At 55.2% G+C, this 10,597-nt stretch overlaps 1 long non-coding RNA gene across 1 annotated transcript; it reads right to left on the bottom strand.

Moving 5' to 3' along the window:
- Positions 1 to 2,303: 2,303 nt before the first annotated feature.
- LOC138421191 (uncharacterized) lies at positions 2,304 to 8,303 on the bottom strand. Its single transcript, XR_011249427.1, has 3 exons — positions 8,018 to 8,303; positions 3,053 to 3,222; positions 2,304 to 2,530 (listed from the first exon to the last, which is right to left on the bottom strand). It is a non-coding gene; the product is annotated as an uncharacterized lncRNA (long non-coding RNA).
- Between the last annotated feature and the right edge of the window lie 2,294 nt (positions 8,304 to 10,597).

Raw genomic sequence — 10,597 nt, 5'->3', positions numbered from 1 at the left:
CGGACACTGCTCCCAGGAGGACGTAGTACCCTGCGTGGCTTTGTCTCCCCCTTGGAGGCCCCCTTTCACTTCTGCTGTCCCCCTCCCCCACCCCTCTCCTGGCCATCCCACTTCCTGGCCCAAGGGTTCCCCCAACCCCAATCTCTTGCCTCTCTTCTCCTCAGAGCAACAAACACGGGCTGCCTTTTCAACTTTGCTGGAAGTTAAGGAGTACAAAGAATACTGGGAGGCTAGGTGTGTGTGTGCATCAGTCACTCAGTTATGTCTGCAGATTCTTTACCGTCTGAGCCACCAGGGAATCCCACTGAAGGCTTGATGCCACAGAGCAAGCTTCTGACCCCGTCATGGCCAACAATACAACCCCAAGTGCCTCCTCGTCCCACAGAATCTCAGGCACTGCGGCCATTCCTCCCTCTCCATGACGGCCAGCCCTTCCTGCTGGCATGCTCTGGGCAAGTGGCTTTTATCAGAAACGGATTAGACTGCTGTCCCCTCTCACCCCACCCTCTCCCACAACTACCTTAGAAGCTCCAACATCTCCACCCGACTCCCAAGAACTGGTCAAGGTTCTTTTCCTACGCAGGCATTTCCAGAAAACTTTCACAAAAGGAGAATGGGGAGGAGGGCTTTGGAAGCAAGGAGAGGACGACAGTGTGTGGAATCCGGAGAGGGTACCGTGTTGGGAGATAAAAGGGCCCATAAGACTCTTTCCTTCCATATGCCCCATTTGCAAATCTCCCTCACCCTGATGACGCCGTTTAATCCTACAATATCTTTAAATTAAAGAGGCAGGAAGTGTCTCAAAGGAAAGAGATAACATGCCTAAAGGAGAGAAAATAAATATGTGTCGAGCGGGGTCCACTGGGACTGCAGTAGACAGAATAGTGCCCCCCAGGTGTCCACATTCTAATCCCCCAAACCCATGAAATATGTTCCCTTACATGGCAAAAGGGACTTTGCAGATGTGATTAAGTTAAGGATTTTGAGATGGGGAGATTATCCTGGATTATCCGGGTGGGCCCAATGTAATCACGAGGGTCCTTGTAAATGAAAAAGGAGACAGGAGAGCTGGAATCAGAGTGACGCAGGGCGAGAAAGACTTCACTGGCCCTTGGTGGCTTTGAAGACGGGGAGAGGCAGCCACAGAGACAAGGAATGCAGCGGCCTCCAAAGCTGGGAAAGGCAAGGAAACGCATTCCCTCCCAGAGTCTCCAGAAAGGAAGAGAGTCTGGCCAATAGTTTGAATTCAGCCCGGCAAGACTCATGTTGGACTTGCGACCTCCTGAACTGTGCGTTGTTTAAAGCCACTAAATGTGTGGAGTCTGTGACAAGAGCGAGGACCCTCATCCAAGTACCTCAGAGAGGGCAAGGAGTACACCCATAACACTGCCTGTGGTGGTCTCTGCGACCCCGTGAGCGGACATGACCCCCCTTTCGTGGATGAGGGTGCTGAGGCTCACGCAGGCTCCACACCACCAGCTTGCCGTAGGTCTGGGCTCCTCAGAAGCAGAGCTGGAGGCAAAGGTCTGGGCTCCTGACTTGCTGAGGGAGCGCTTTTCATGCTAAGCCAGAGGACTGAGGGAAGCAGTGGAGGGAATGAAAAGAGGAGGGTGGGGTCCCAGGGCAGGGCCACCTTTGACCTGATGCATGGGTTGTGCTGGAACATAAATCAGTCAAGAAAGAGACCACACTCCCAGCAAAGGGCTCAGCCCTTCTACCCCACCTTGACCTTCATTGGTCGGCTGATGGCTTGTCCTGAGGAGTGGCTGGGATCACTCCCCTCTCTGCAGACAGGGCAGCTGTGAGCAGTCAGCGGCCTGCGCCCACACAGCTGCAGATGAACGAGTCACAGTGGCAACCACACAAGCCTGCCCCGCTCCTGCAGGAGTAGAGAGAGGTCCTCGGCCGGACCTGTGTGTGGGGGTGGGGGGCAGGGGGTACCCAGAGAGCCAAGCGCACCATTCATTGCATGTGGGAGGAGCAGCAGTGCTTTGAGCTGGAGACACACGCCGAGGCCTGTAAGGTGCTAGGCCCAAGGTGGGGGTCCCCACGCTGCCAGGCCTCCCCTCCCAGAGCACCACCCAGCCCGCGCCTCCCCTCCAGGGAGCAGGAGCCGCTTCCCAGGAACCTGCAGTGTCAGCAGCCCCCCAGGGCCCCCTCCCTCCCCAGATCCGATTCTCTGAGGAAATTGGATGTTAATAGTGTTCACAGTTCTCTCTTTTCCTTCTCTTTCCCCTCCCCTCCTTCTTTCTGAGACTGTCCCTGGAGCTATTAATATCCAACTTGAACTAAACCACCTAAACTGTATTTCAACTTCCCCGTTTTATTCACCACAAGCCAAGCTGTTTCTCCATGGGCGGTGATGGGAACCGGGGTCCTGCTCCATCCAGGCCCCATGCTCTGACGGCTGGTGATGCGGAACACAATGGCTATTACCAGGCCCAGGAGGAGTGCTTCCTTTTCTGCGTGTTTTATGTGCTGGCGGCTTCTGCTCCCATCAGGGACGTTGGCACACATTTCACAGGCCGGCCTAATGGAGCAGAAACGCACTCCTAGTGAGGCCAGCGCCAGGCCATCGGGAGCACTGGGAGGGTCTCGGTCCCGAAGCCACTTGCTGTGGTCTGGGGCCCGGGACCACCTGATCCTCTTGTTCTTCCCGTTGTCAGGGCGAAGGAGGGAATCATGGGGGAGAGGATGTCAGGGCAAGGTCTGGAAGTCTGCCCAGAGGACCAGCCTGCCATTGGGAGAGGGATCTGCTGTCTCTCATGTCTCATCTGCCTTTTGAGGATCCTGGGAGGAGTGGCGGGGTCCTGCCAGTTCATAGTCAGGGAAACCCATGCCCGGATGAACCTCAGCCCTTGCCTGTGGACATCAGTGCAGGTCAGGAGTGGGGCTGCGGTCTCCTGACTCACAAGCCCAGCTCCACCCCAGGCCCCAGTCCTCCACTCAGGCCAAGCTGCCTGTCCCTCACCTTGCCCTCCCTCCCAGACCAGCAGGCACTGGGGTATGTGCTTCCCCACTGGCCTCCTGGCCCAGAACTCTAGCTCCTCACCTCCACACCAGGGAGCAGGTGGAGACAAGAGTTGACTTCAAACCCTCCAGATGTCACAGGATCCCTCTCGCAGCCCAGGCACACAGCCCCAGACATAGTCCTGGAGCCCACTTTGTCCCAGAGGCAGGCTGACATCACTCCCGAGTGAAGTTTGTCTGTGGCTGAACTGCCTGGAACAAAGAAGCCCAGGAAGTTGAGGCCCTCAGAGAGCCGTGGGTTTGGCTGACAGCCACAGAGCACTCAGCCAAGTTGACCAGCACAGCAGGTGCCTGGCCATTGAGATACCGAAGTGGCTGCTCTTGGGGTGCTCCTGCTGCGTGCCACACACTGTGCAGGGGGTACTACCTGAGGCATCTTGCAAGTGTGCACATCAGCTTTACCAAGTCAAGGGAAATGTCCCTGTTTTATAGGCCTTCCCACGTGCGAAGGCCCATTTGGTCTCATTGCATCTTCTTAGCCCCTGGACGTCTTTCAGGAGAGAGGAAGCACCTCCGCTCACTGAAGAGGATGGTGAGGTTCACAGAGGCTAGGCAACTCACCCAGGGTCCCCCAGCACTGACAAGTTCAGATCCGTGCAGGACTCATCCCTGGCCTGTGTGAGCCCAGGGCCTGGGCTGTTTCTACTGTGGCCCCTCCTGAGAAGGCAGAGCAGAGGAAGGGGCTTATCTGTCCAGGACAGGCTCTGCACACCAGACACTGGCCAGGAAGCCTAAGGTCCCTCTCCCCACACTCTGCCCACAGACAGCCCCTGCCACACAACCGACCAACAGGACACTTTGCCCTGAGAAGGGAAAAGCCCCATCCCAGCCCTGCCCAGGACACTGCTTCCCAGAGTGTGTAATGGGGACAAATTTATCCCTTCAGTGAGCATCTATTGAACACATATTCCTGCCAGATACCGTGCTAGTTTGAGAACGTGGGGCAGAGCCCACTGAAGTGCCCCAGCCCAGCCTCACTCCCTCGGGATCTGGTCATCTTTCCACCCCACTGCAAGCTGCCTCTGTTTCACACACTCCTAAATGCAAACGTGTTGGACACACACTCTTGTCTGTGCACTCATTCTCACGTAAGCATGTGCCTACACACACACAAGCACGCACACGTGCGCATACACACACACACAGCCTTCCCTAAACTAGGTCAGGCCCTCCAGCCAAAGTGAGGATGAACAGAACAGATGGAGGGATGTGGTGGCTCAGCTGACCGAGCCCGAAAGGAAAGGACATAGAGGAGAGACAGAGAGGGAAGGGTGTGGGCTGCAGGCGGGAGCGGCAGCCTCGGGGCCAGCAGCACCCACCACAGAGAGCTCTGGGTGTGAATCTGACTCAGGAAAGCCAGACCCAGGCAGCCCTGCAGCAGTGTAGGTATGGCTTGAGGAGGCAAGTGAGGCTGAGAGTCAGCGTTTCAGAATGTGAGGCCCTGGAGAAGAGTCACAGACCGCTGAGCCTCCATTTCCCCATCTGTAAAATGGGGATGCTGACTGCTAATATCTGATGGGATGACTGTAGAGATGATGCGAGGTGGAGTGTAGGGTGTGGAAGGACCTCGGATGTGTAAGGGGCATGTTAGGTGCTCTGCTTCCACCCCGCCTGTGATTGTGAACACAGGCGAAGCATGCACTCCAGTATAGAGGGGCAAGAAACCCCCAAAGGCCTCCTTGTCCAGAAACATCTCCCCTGATGCCCCCCAAGTCTTTTAAAGCAAATCAGAGCACCATCTCCAGAAGATTCCTATTGAAATACACATCAATTCCTGGGAAGGCCCTCTCATTATCTCTTTAGCAAGACTAGTCATTCGGCTTGGTCAGTTGGAGGGTTGACTTTGATTTTAGAGAAAAGCATACAGGGAGCATAGGAGAATGTGGTCTGGAGGAAGAGCCCGAACCACCCAGGGACAGATGAGAGCAGTCTGCAGGGGAGAGGCTGAGCGGCACAGGCTTGGGCTCAGGATGCAAGAATGTGGTGGAGTCCAGGGCAGCAGTTTTCACAGTTTTTTGTTTGTTTGTTTGTTTTTTGCTTTTTTGTGGCAGAATGCTGTTTTCATATATTTTACCCAGAATAAAATACAGATCAAAGAGGAGGGAGTAGCCCTGACTCAGATGGGGCTGGGGAGAAGGAGGCAAAGACTTGATCACTCAGCCCCCTCATTGCCCTCCCCATCACCCCCAGGATGTCCCTCCAAGCCTTCAGGCCCCCAGGAACCCAGTCAGCTAATCACCTGTCTTTGTGTTAAGAGCAGTGGCCAGAAGTCAGTTCAGGCCATTTTGACTGTGAAGTCTCTGAGGTCACTCCCAGCCATGACATTCTAGGTGATCTGGGGAGGAGAATAAGGGAAAGTGGCCAGGGACAATCTCTACGGCTGAGTGAGGGCCCTGTGGAAGTCATGTGACCAGGGTGGGATCAGCCAGGCTTCAGGATCACACTTCCTTCTCCCGAAGCCCTGACGCTGAGCTCAAGCACAGACACCTGGGGTTGATGACCAAGAGTGGGCGAGAGGGAGCAAACCATGAGGTGTGAGTCCTGTCCAAGGAGGACCCACGATCCCCACTCGTCACAAGCCTCCCCGCGTGTTTCTGATGGTTTTGCTCCTGTATCATGTCCACGTGGGGTCAGCGGATGGATGTCATGTGGTCTGGGGTCAGCAGCCTGAGCCACATCCACCATGTTCATCACTTCCCGGCAGAGCCCTCCCGCCCCCCGCCCCGCCCCACCAGGCCATCAGGAAGCATTATCACATTTTCTCTCCATAGAAACCCCGGGGGGCCAGGAGGGCAGAGATAGGCATCCCCCTTGTAAAGCTGAGAGAAGGCAGGCTCAGTGAGATGAACGAACTCACCAAGGTCAAGCCTGGCAGAGCCATACCTGTGACCGTGTCTCCTCCCTGGTGTGACCCCCATGAGGTTCAGCTGCCCAGCCTGCAAGGCTCTGCCTTGGAGGCAGGTGGAGATGTTCAGGCTTCCTTCTGGCGGGCGGTGGGGGCACAAACCTGAGTTTGGCAAGAGAGCACTGGGGCTTAAGGGGCAGCAAAGACCTGGACCCATCCTTGGGCACTCAGCACTGCGCTGCCACTCAAGAGAGTATTTGGCACCTAGTAATCGGGTCAGAGGTGGACAAGAACCACTGCTGCAGTTGAGCCAGCATGACCTGGTCCGTCCCTCAAGGCAAGGCCTGAAATAGAGCTCTAGGCTCCCAGACAAGAGGCTCTGGCCTCCGGAGTGGAGGAAAGAACTGAGATCTGATGCAGAAGGGGCTTCCCAGGTGGCACTAATGGTAGAGAACCCACCTGCCAATGCAGGAGACTAAGAGACTCGGGCTTGATCCCTGGGTCAGGAAGATCCCCTGGAGGAGGGCATGGCAACCCACTCCAGTATTCTTGCCTGGAGAATCCTATGGACAGAGGAGCCTAGTAGGCTACAGTCCATAGGGTCGCAACGAGCTGGACATGACTGAAGTGAATTAGCGTGCATGCATGCGTGCGCACACACACACAAGGAGACTCAGACAAACACCCTTTGCCGGGTCCTAATCTCACCCTGCAGGGCTGTGTGGAAAGAAAGATGGTTCTGGAGCCCTTGTAGGAGCCTCAGATCCAGGGTCTGGAGCAAGACTTGGAAGGACGAGGGAGGGGTGGGGGAGGATAACAGGCTGTCCTGTCAAAGGGTAGGGCTCGAGCAGGGACTCAGTCTTGGCAGGACTGCAAAGTAGATGAGGGTGCCCGCCATCTGAGCCTGCATCCTTGTCTCAAATCGCCTGCGCTGGCCTGTGTAGCCCAAATGGCCCCTGCCTGCAGACCCCCTTGCAGAGAGTCTCCTCTGCATCCTTGGCTGTGTTCTCTCCCCTGCCCGTCCCTCCTCCTCTCCCACTGATTCAATTATTTATCCAGTTGAGTTCTCAGCATTGGAGTTAATCTCTCTCTCCTCTCAGCAACTCCCGATCTCCCCTCCTTGCAACAAGTTCGGGGTGGGGGAAAAACGCTGGCGGGTTCCGTGTGGTGTTGATTAGAGTATTGATTGTGGCTGAAGCCCTCGCGGTCCTCACCCAGCCATTCATCAGTGCTAGCTGGAGCAGACTGGAGACTGGGCTCAGGGCTGGGTCCAGAGCCTGGGTCCAGACCAGAAGGCGCCCAGAGCGGGTCCCCAGGGTGTGAGGAGGGGCGGGGTCAAGGTCAGCCCTGGCAGGCTTCAGTGCCCTCAGCAGGGTGCTGAGGGCTTGTCGCTGCTTCTAATCCTGGGCGTCTCATTCCTCTTCCTGCCTCCTGTTCCTCCGAACTTGCTCCTGTCTCTTCTCTGGCCTGTTGATTCTCCGCTGCCTTCTCCTGGTCATTCTGGCTGACGGCAGCCCCATCACTGACCACCTTCCCCATGCTAGTCCTCTGCTCAAGGTTCTCCATTCTCACGGCTGCCCAGTGAGGTTCGCCTCCTCTTTCCTACCTGCAGAGGCTGAGGCTCACAGAGGGCAAGCAAGATCAGGCTGCTGAGTGGACGAGGGGCAAGGTCTGGATGTCATTTTCCACCAGGCTGCACTACCCCCCCAGCATTAATTGAGCCGCTGTGTGCCAGGGACATTCTCTCTCGCTGGCAACCTGTATTCATCTTGTGATGCAGAGCTTCGTTATCCTCACTTTACAGGTGACAACACTCAAGCAACTTGTCTCTGGACGGCACAGCTAACAAGTGTCAGAGCAGGAATTCAGACTCTGGTCTGTGAAGCCCCAGACCCAAGTCACTTATGTTTGTGTGGCAGTTCCCAGTTTAAAAGCCAGTTCACGGCCACCATCTCCTCTCTTTACTCACTCTGAAAGAGAACTGGTGTTACTATCCCCATTTATAAAATGGGAAAACTGAGGCAAGGCATGGTCAAATGGCTGGAAAGGCAGACTGAGGGCTCCAGCAGGTCTGATGACTCCTGATGCTCTCAGGTCAAATCTACTCCCACCCAGCCTCCCCCTGGGCTGACGCCACCTCACCTGTGCCCACTGCTCAGCATCTTGTCCTCTATTTAGCAAGCCCCTGAAATCCATCTTTCTCATCCAGGAAGCCTTCATGGATTTGCTGTAGGGTGGCCACTTCCCTTTACCCCTCTGCCTCTCTCTAGAACACAAACCAAGGATGATACCGGGCATCTCCCTCTCCACAGGTTCAATTTCTCTCCAGAGAAGAATGAAATGTGCTTGGTTCCACATCAAGCTTTTGCTTAGGCCCTTCTCTCTGCCTGGAATTCCCCTGCCTCTTCCCTGCACGAGACCCCCTCCCTTCTCTATCTGCAGGCCCTGCTCAGGTGCGCTTCCTCCAGGAAACCCAAGCTCACGGAACCCCCATCACTCGTGTAATCACCCAGCACTCAGAGTCAGGAGGTGAAGGCTGCAATCCCACCGTTCAGCTCGGTGGCCTTGGTGATCACTTCTGCCCTCAGCTCCTGCACCTGTGTGCTTCATTAGCACAACCCAGAAGTTTTGTAAACAGTTCAAATGCCAGGGACCCCTCTTAAGATTCTGATTCAGAAGATCCAGGGTGGGGAGTCTGCATTATTTATTGGATGTCTATTATTGAAAGCTTAGAGTGGACACTGGAGCCAGACATCAGGGTTCGAACCCTGGCTCAGTACACCTGGGTGACCTCAGAAGGTTGATGGAGGCCTCGGTACCTATTTAGCATCACTACCACTTGTCATACGATGTACTTTCTGTGGCTGGAGAGAGGAGTGAGCATGATGTGGAAGGATCAGGACGTGCGAGGCACACCCTCTGTGTGCTGCAGTGGCCAAGAACTGCCAGGCTGGATGGCCTCTGGGGTCCTGCCACACAAAGATCCTGTACCTTTCAGGCGCTCTCTATAAGAGCCTTTTGTATGTTTCCTGGCATCCCCAAACCCCACGCTCCTCTAGGGCAGAACCAAGGCTCCTTCAACCTCTGGACCATCGCCCTGTCCCCAGGAGAGGGCCCTGTACAGGAGGTGTGGCCCAACAGACCTCAGGTTGTTTGACCAGAGAGTCCCAGGTACTCACCTGTTCCCAATCCACCTCCTCCCGCCTTCAACTCTGGGTATTGTGCAAGACAGGCAGGAAAGCAGACAGTGGCCATCCCAATACCAGCCCTTGAGTTAGCACTGATGGTGGTGCAGGGGCTGAAAAGCAGCTATGATTGCAAATTGATCTGTTGTGCACTGAGCTGGTTACTGAGAAGAGAGAAAGCCAGTTGTCAATACTGCATTACCCACTGGGGTCCAGAGCTGCTCCCTTGGGCTACTCAGAAGAGAGACAGAGGAAGGGAAAGAGAGCTCTTTCAGTTTTACTGGGGTCCTTGTGGGGTCTTAGGGAGTCGGGTGGGAGCCCAGCCTGAGTCTCACCCAGCTCAGAGCCAGCCCTGGGCCTTTTCATCTTCCCTCCTCTAGAACGAGGAGCTTCCCTGGTGGCTCAGACTGTAAAGAATCTGCCTGCAATGCAGGAGGTGCGGGTTCGATCCCTGGGTCAGGAAGATCCCCTGGAGAAGAGGATGACAACCCACTCCAGTATTCTGGCCTGGGGAATCCCAAGGATGGAGGAGGCTGGAGGGCCACAGTCCATGGTGTGGCAGAGAGGTGGACATGACTGAGCAGCAACACTTTCACTTTCTTTCACTTTCACTTTTTTTAGAACGTTATTTCCATTTGGTTTGTAATTGTGTGGTTTGCCATGGGTCTGGGATCAAAGGACAGACCACTCGCCTTTATTCAGCAGCTGGGGTCAAGTGTTTGCACTGCTCCAGTGTCACCAGTGCATGGAGCTGGGAGGTGTGATGGTACCAAGGGTCTGGTAAAGGAAACCTAGCCTGGAAGCTTATCCAGGATGTAGCTCTGTGATGAGAACAGTTAGAGCTGGGTCCTGCCAGGTCCGCACTGAGCCCAAGGATTCTGAGCCTTCTTTCCTTCGCAGCCCTGTGCTGGGATGCCAATGGGAGGAGAAGTGAGCCATATGAACACCTAGAGTCAGCTATCCCTGTGCCAGGCTGGTTCTGGGGAAGCAGGGACCCCAGTTCTGTGCCCAAGTTCCACCTTCCCCTTGAGGTCTCTAGCTGACTCCTACTCAGACTTCAGGCCAGGCCATCTACCTCTATGAGAATTAAATCATGTGCTGCAGCTGCTAACTTTCAACACCCCCATGGAAGGAGTTCAAGGTGGAGGGCAGAAATGAAACCTGTAACCCTGGCCCCCACCTGGCTACGTGACCTTTGCCTTAGGGCTCAAGAGCTCAGTTACATGGGCCCAGTGGTGCAAGGACAACCCAAGAAAAACTCACACACCTGATCACAGGTAGCCAGGTAGTCAGACTTACGAGGTGTGGCAGCTCATGTCAAAGTGGGGGCCCTACACGGTCCCCCCACCCCAGTCCTTCCTCTCTGCCTACACTTCAGCTGCAGTTACAGCTTGAGAACCAGGCTGGAATTTGAAACCTGGCTCTTCCTAACTAGTTGCTCTCAGAAAGCTACTTCGCCTCTCTAAATCTCAGGTCCTCATCTGAACAATGGAAATAAAATTACCTATCCATAATGATGTGCATACGCGCTTTGTCA

Source organism: Ovis canadensis, chromosome 15, assembly GCF_042477335.2.
Source record: "Ovis canadensis isolate MfBH-ARS-UI-01 breed Bighorn chromosome 15, ARS-UI_OviCan_v2, whole genome shotgun sequence".
Taxonomy (NCBI): domain Eukaryota; kingdom Metazoa; phylum Chordata; class Mammalia; order Artiodactyla; family Bovidae; genus Ovis; species Ovis canadensis.
Note: the sequence above shows the minus strand (reverse complement) of the source record. Positions and strands in the feature narration are given on the sequence as shown.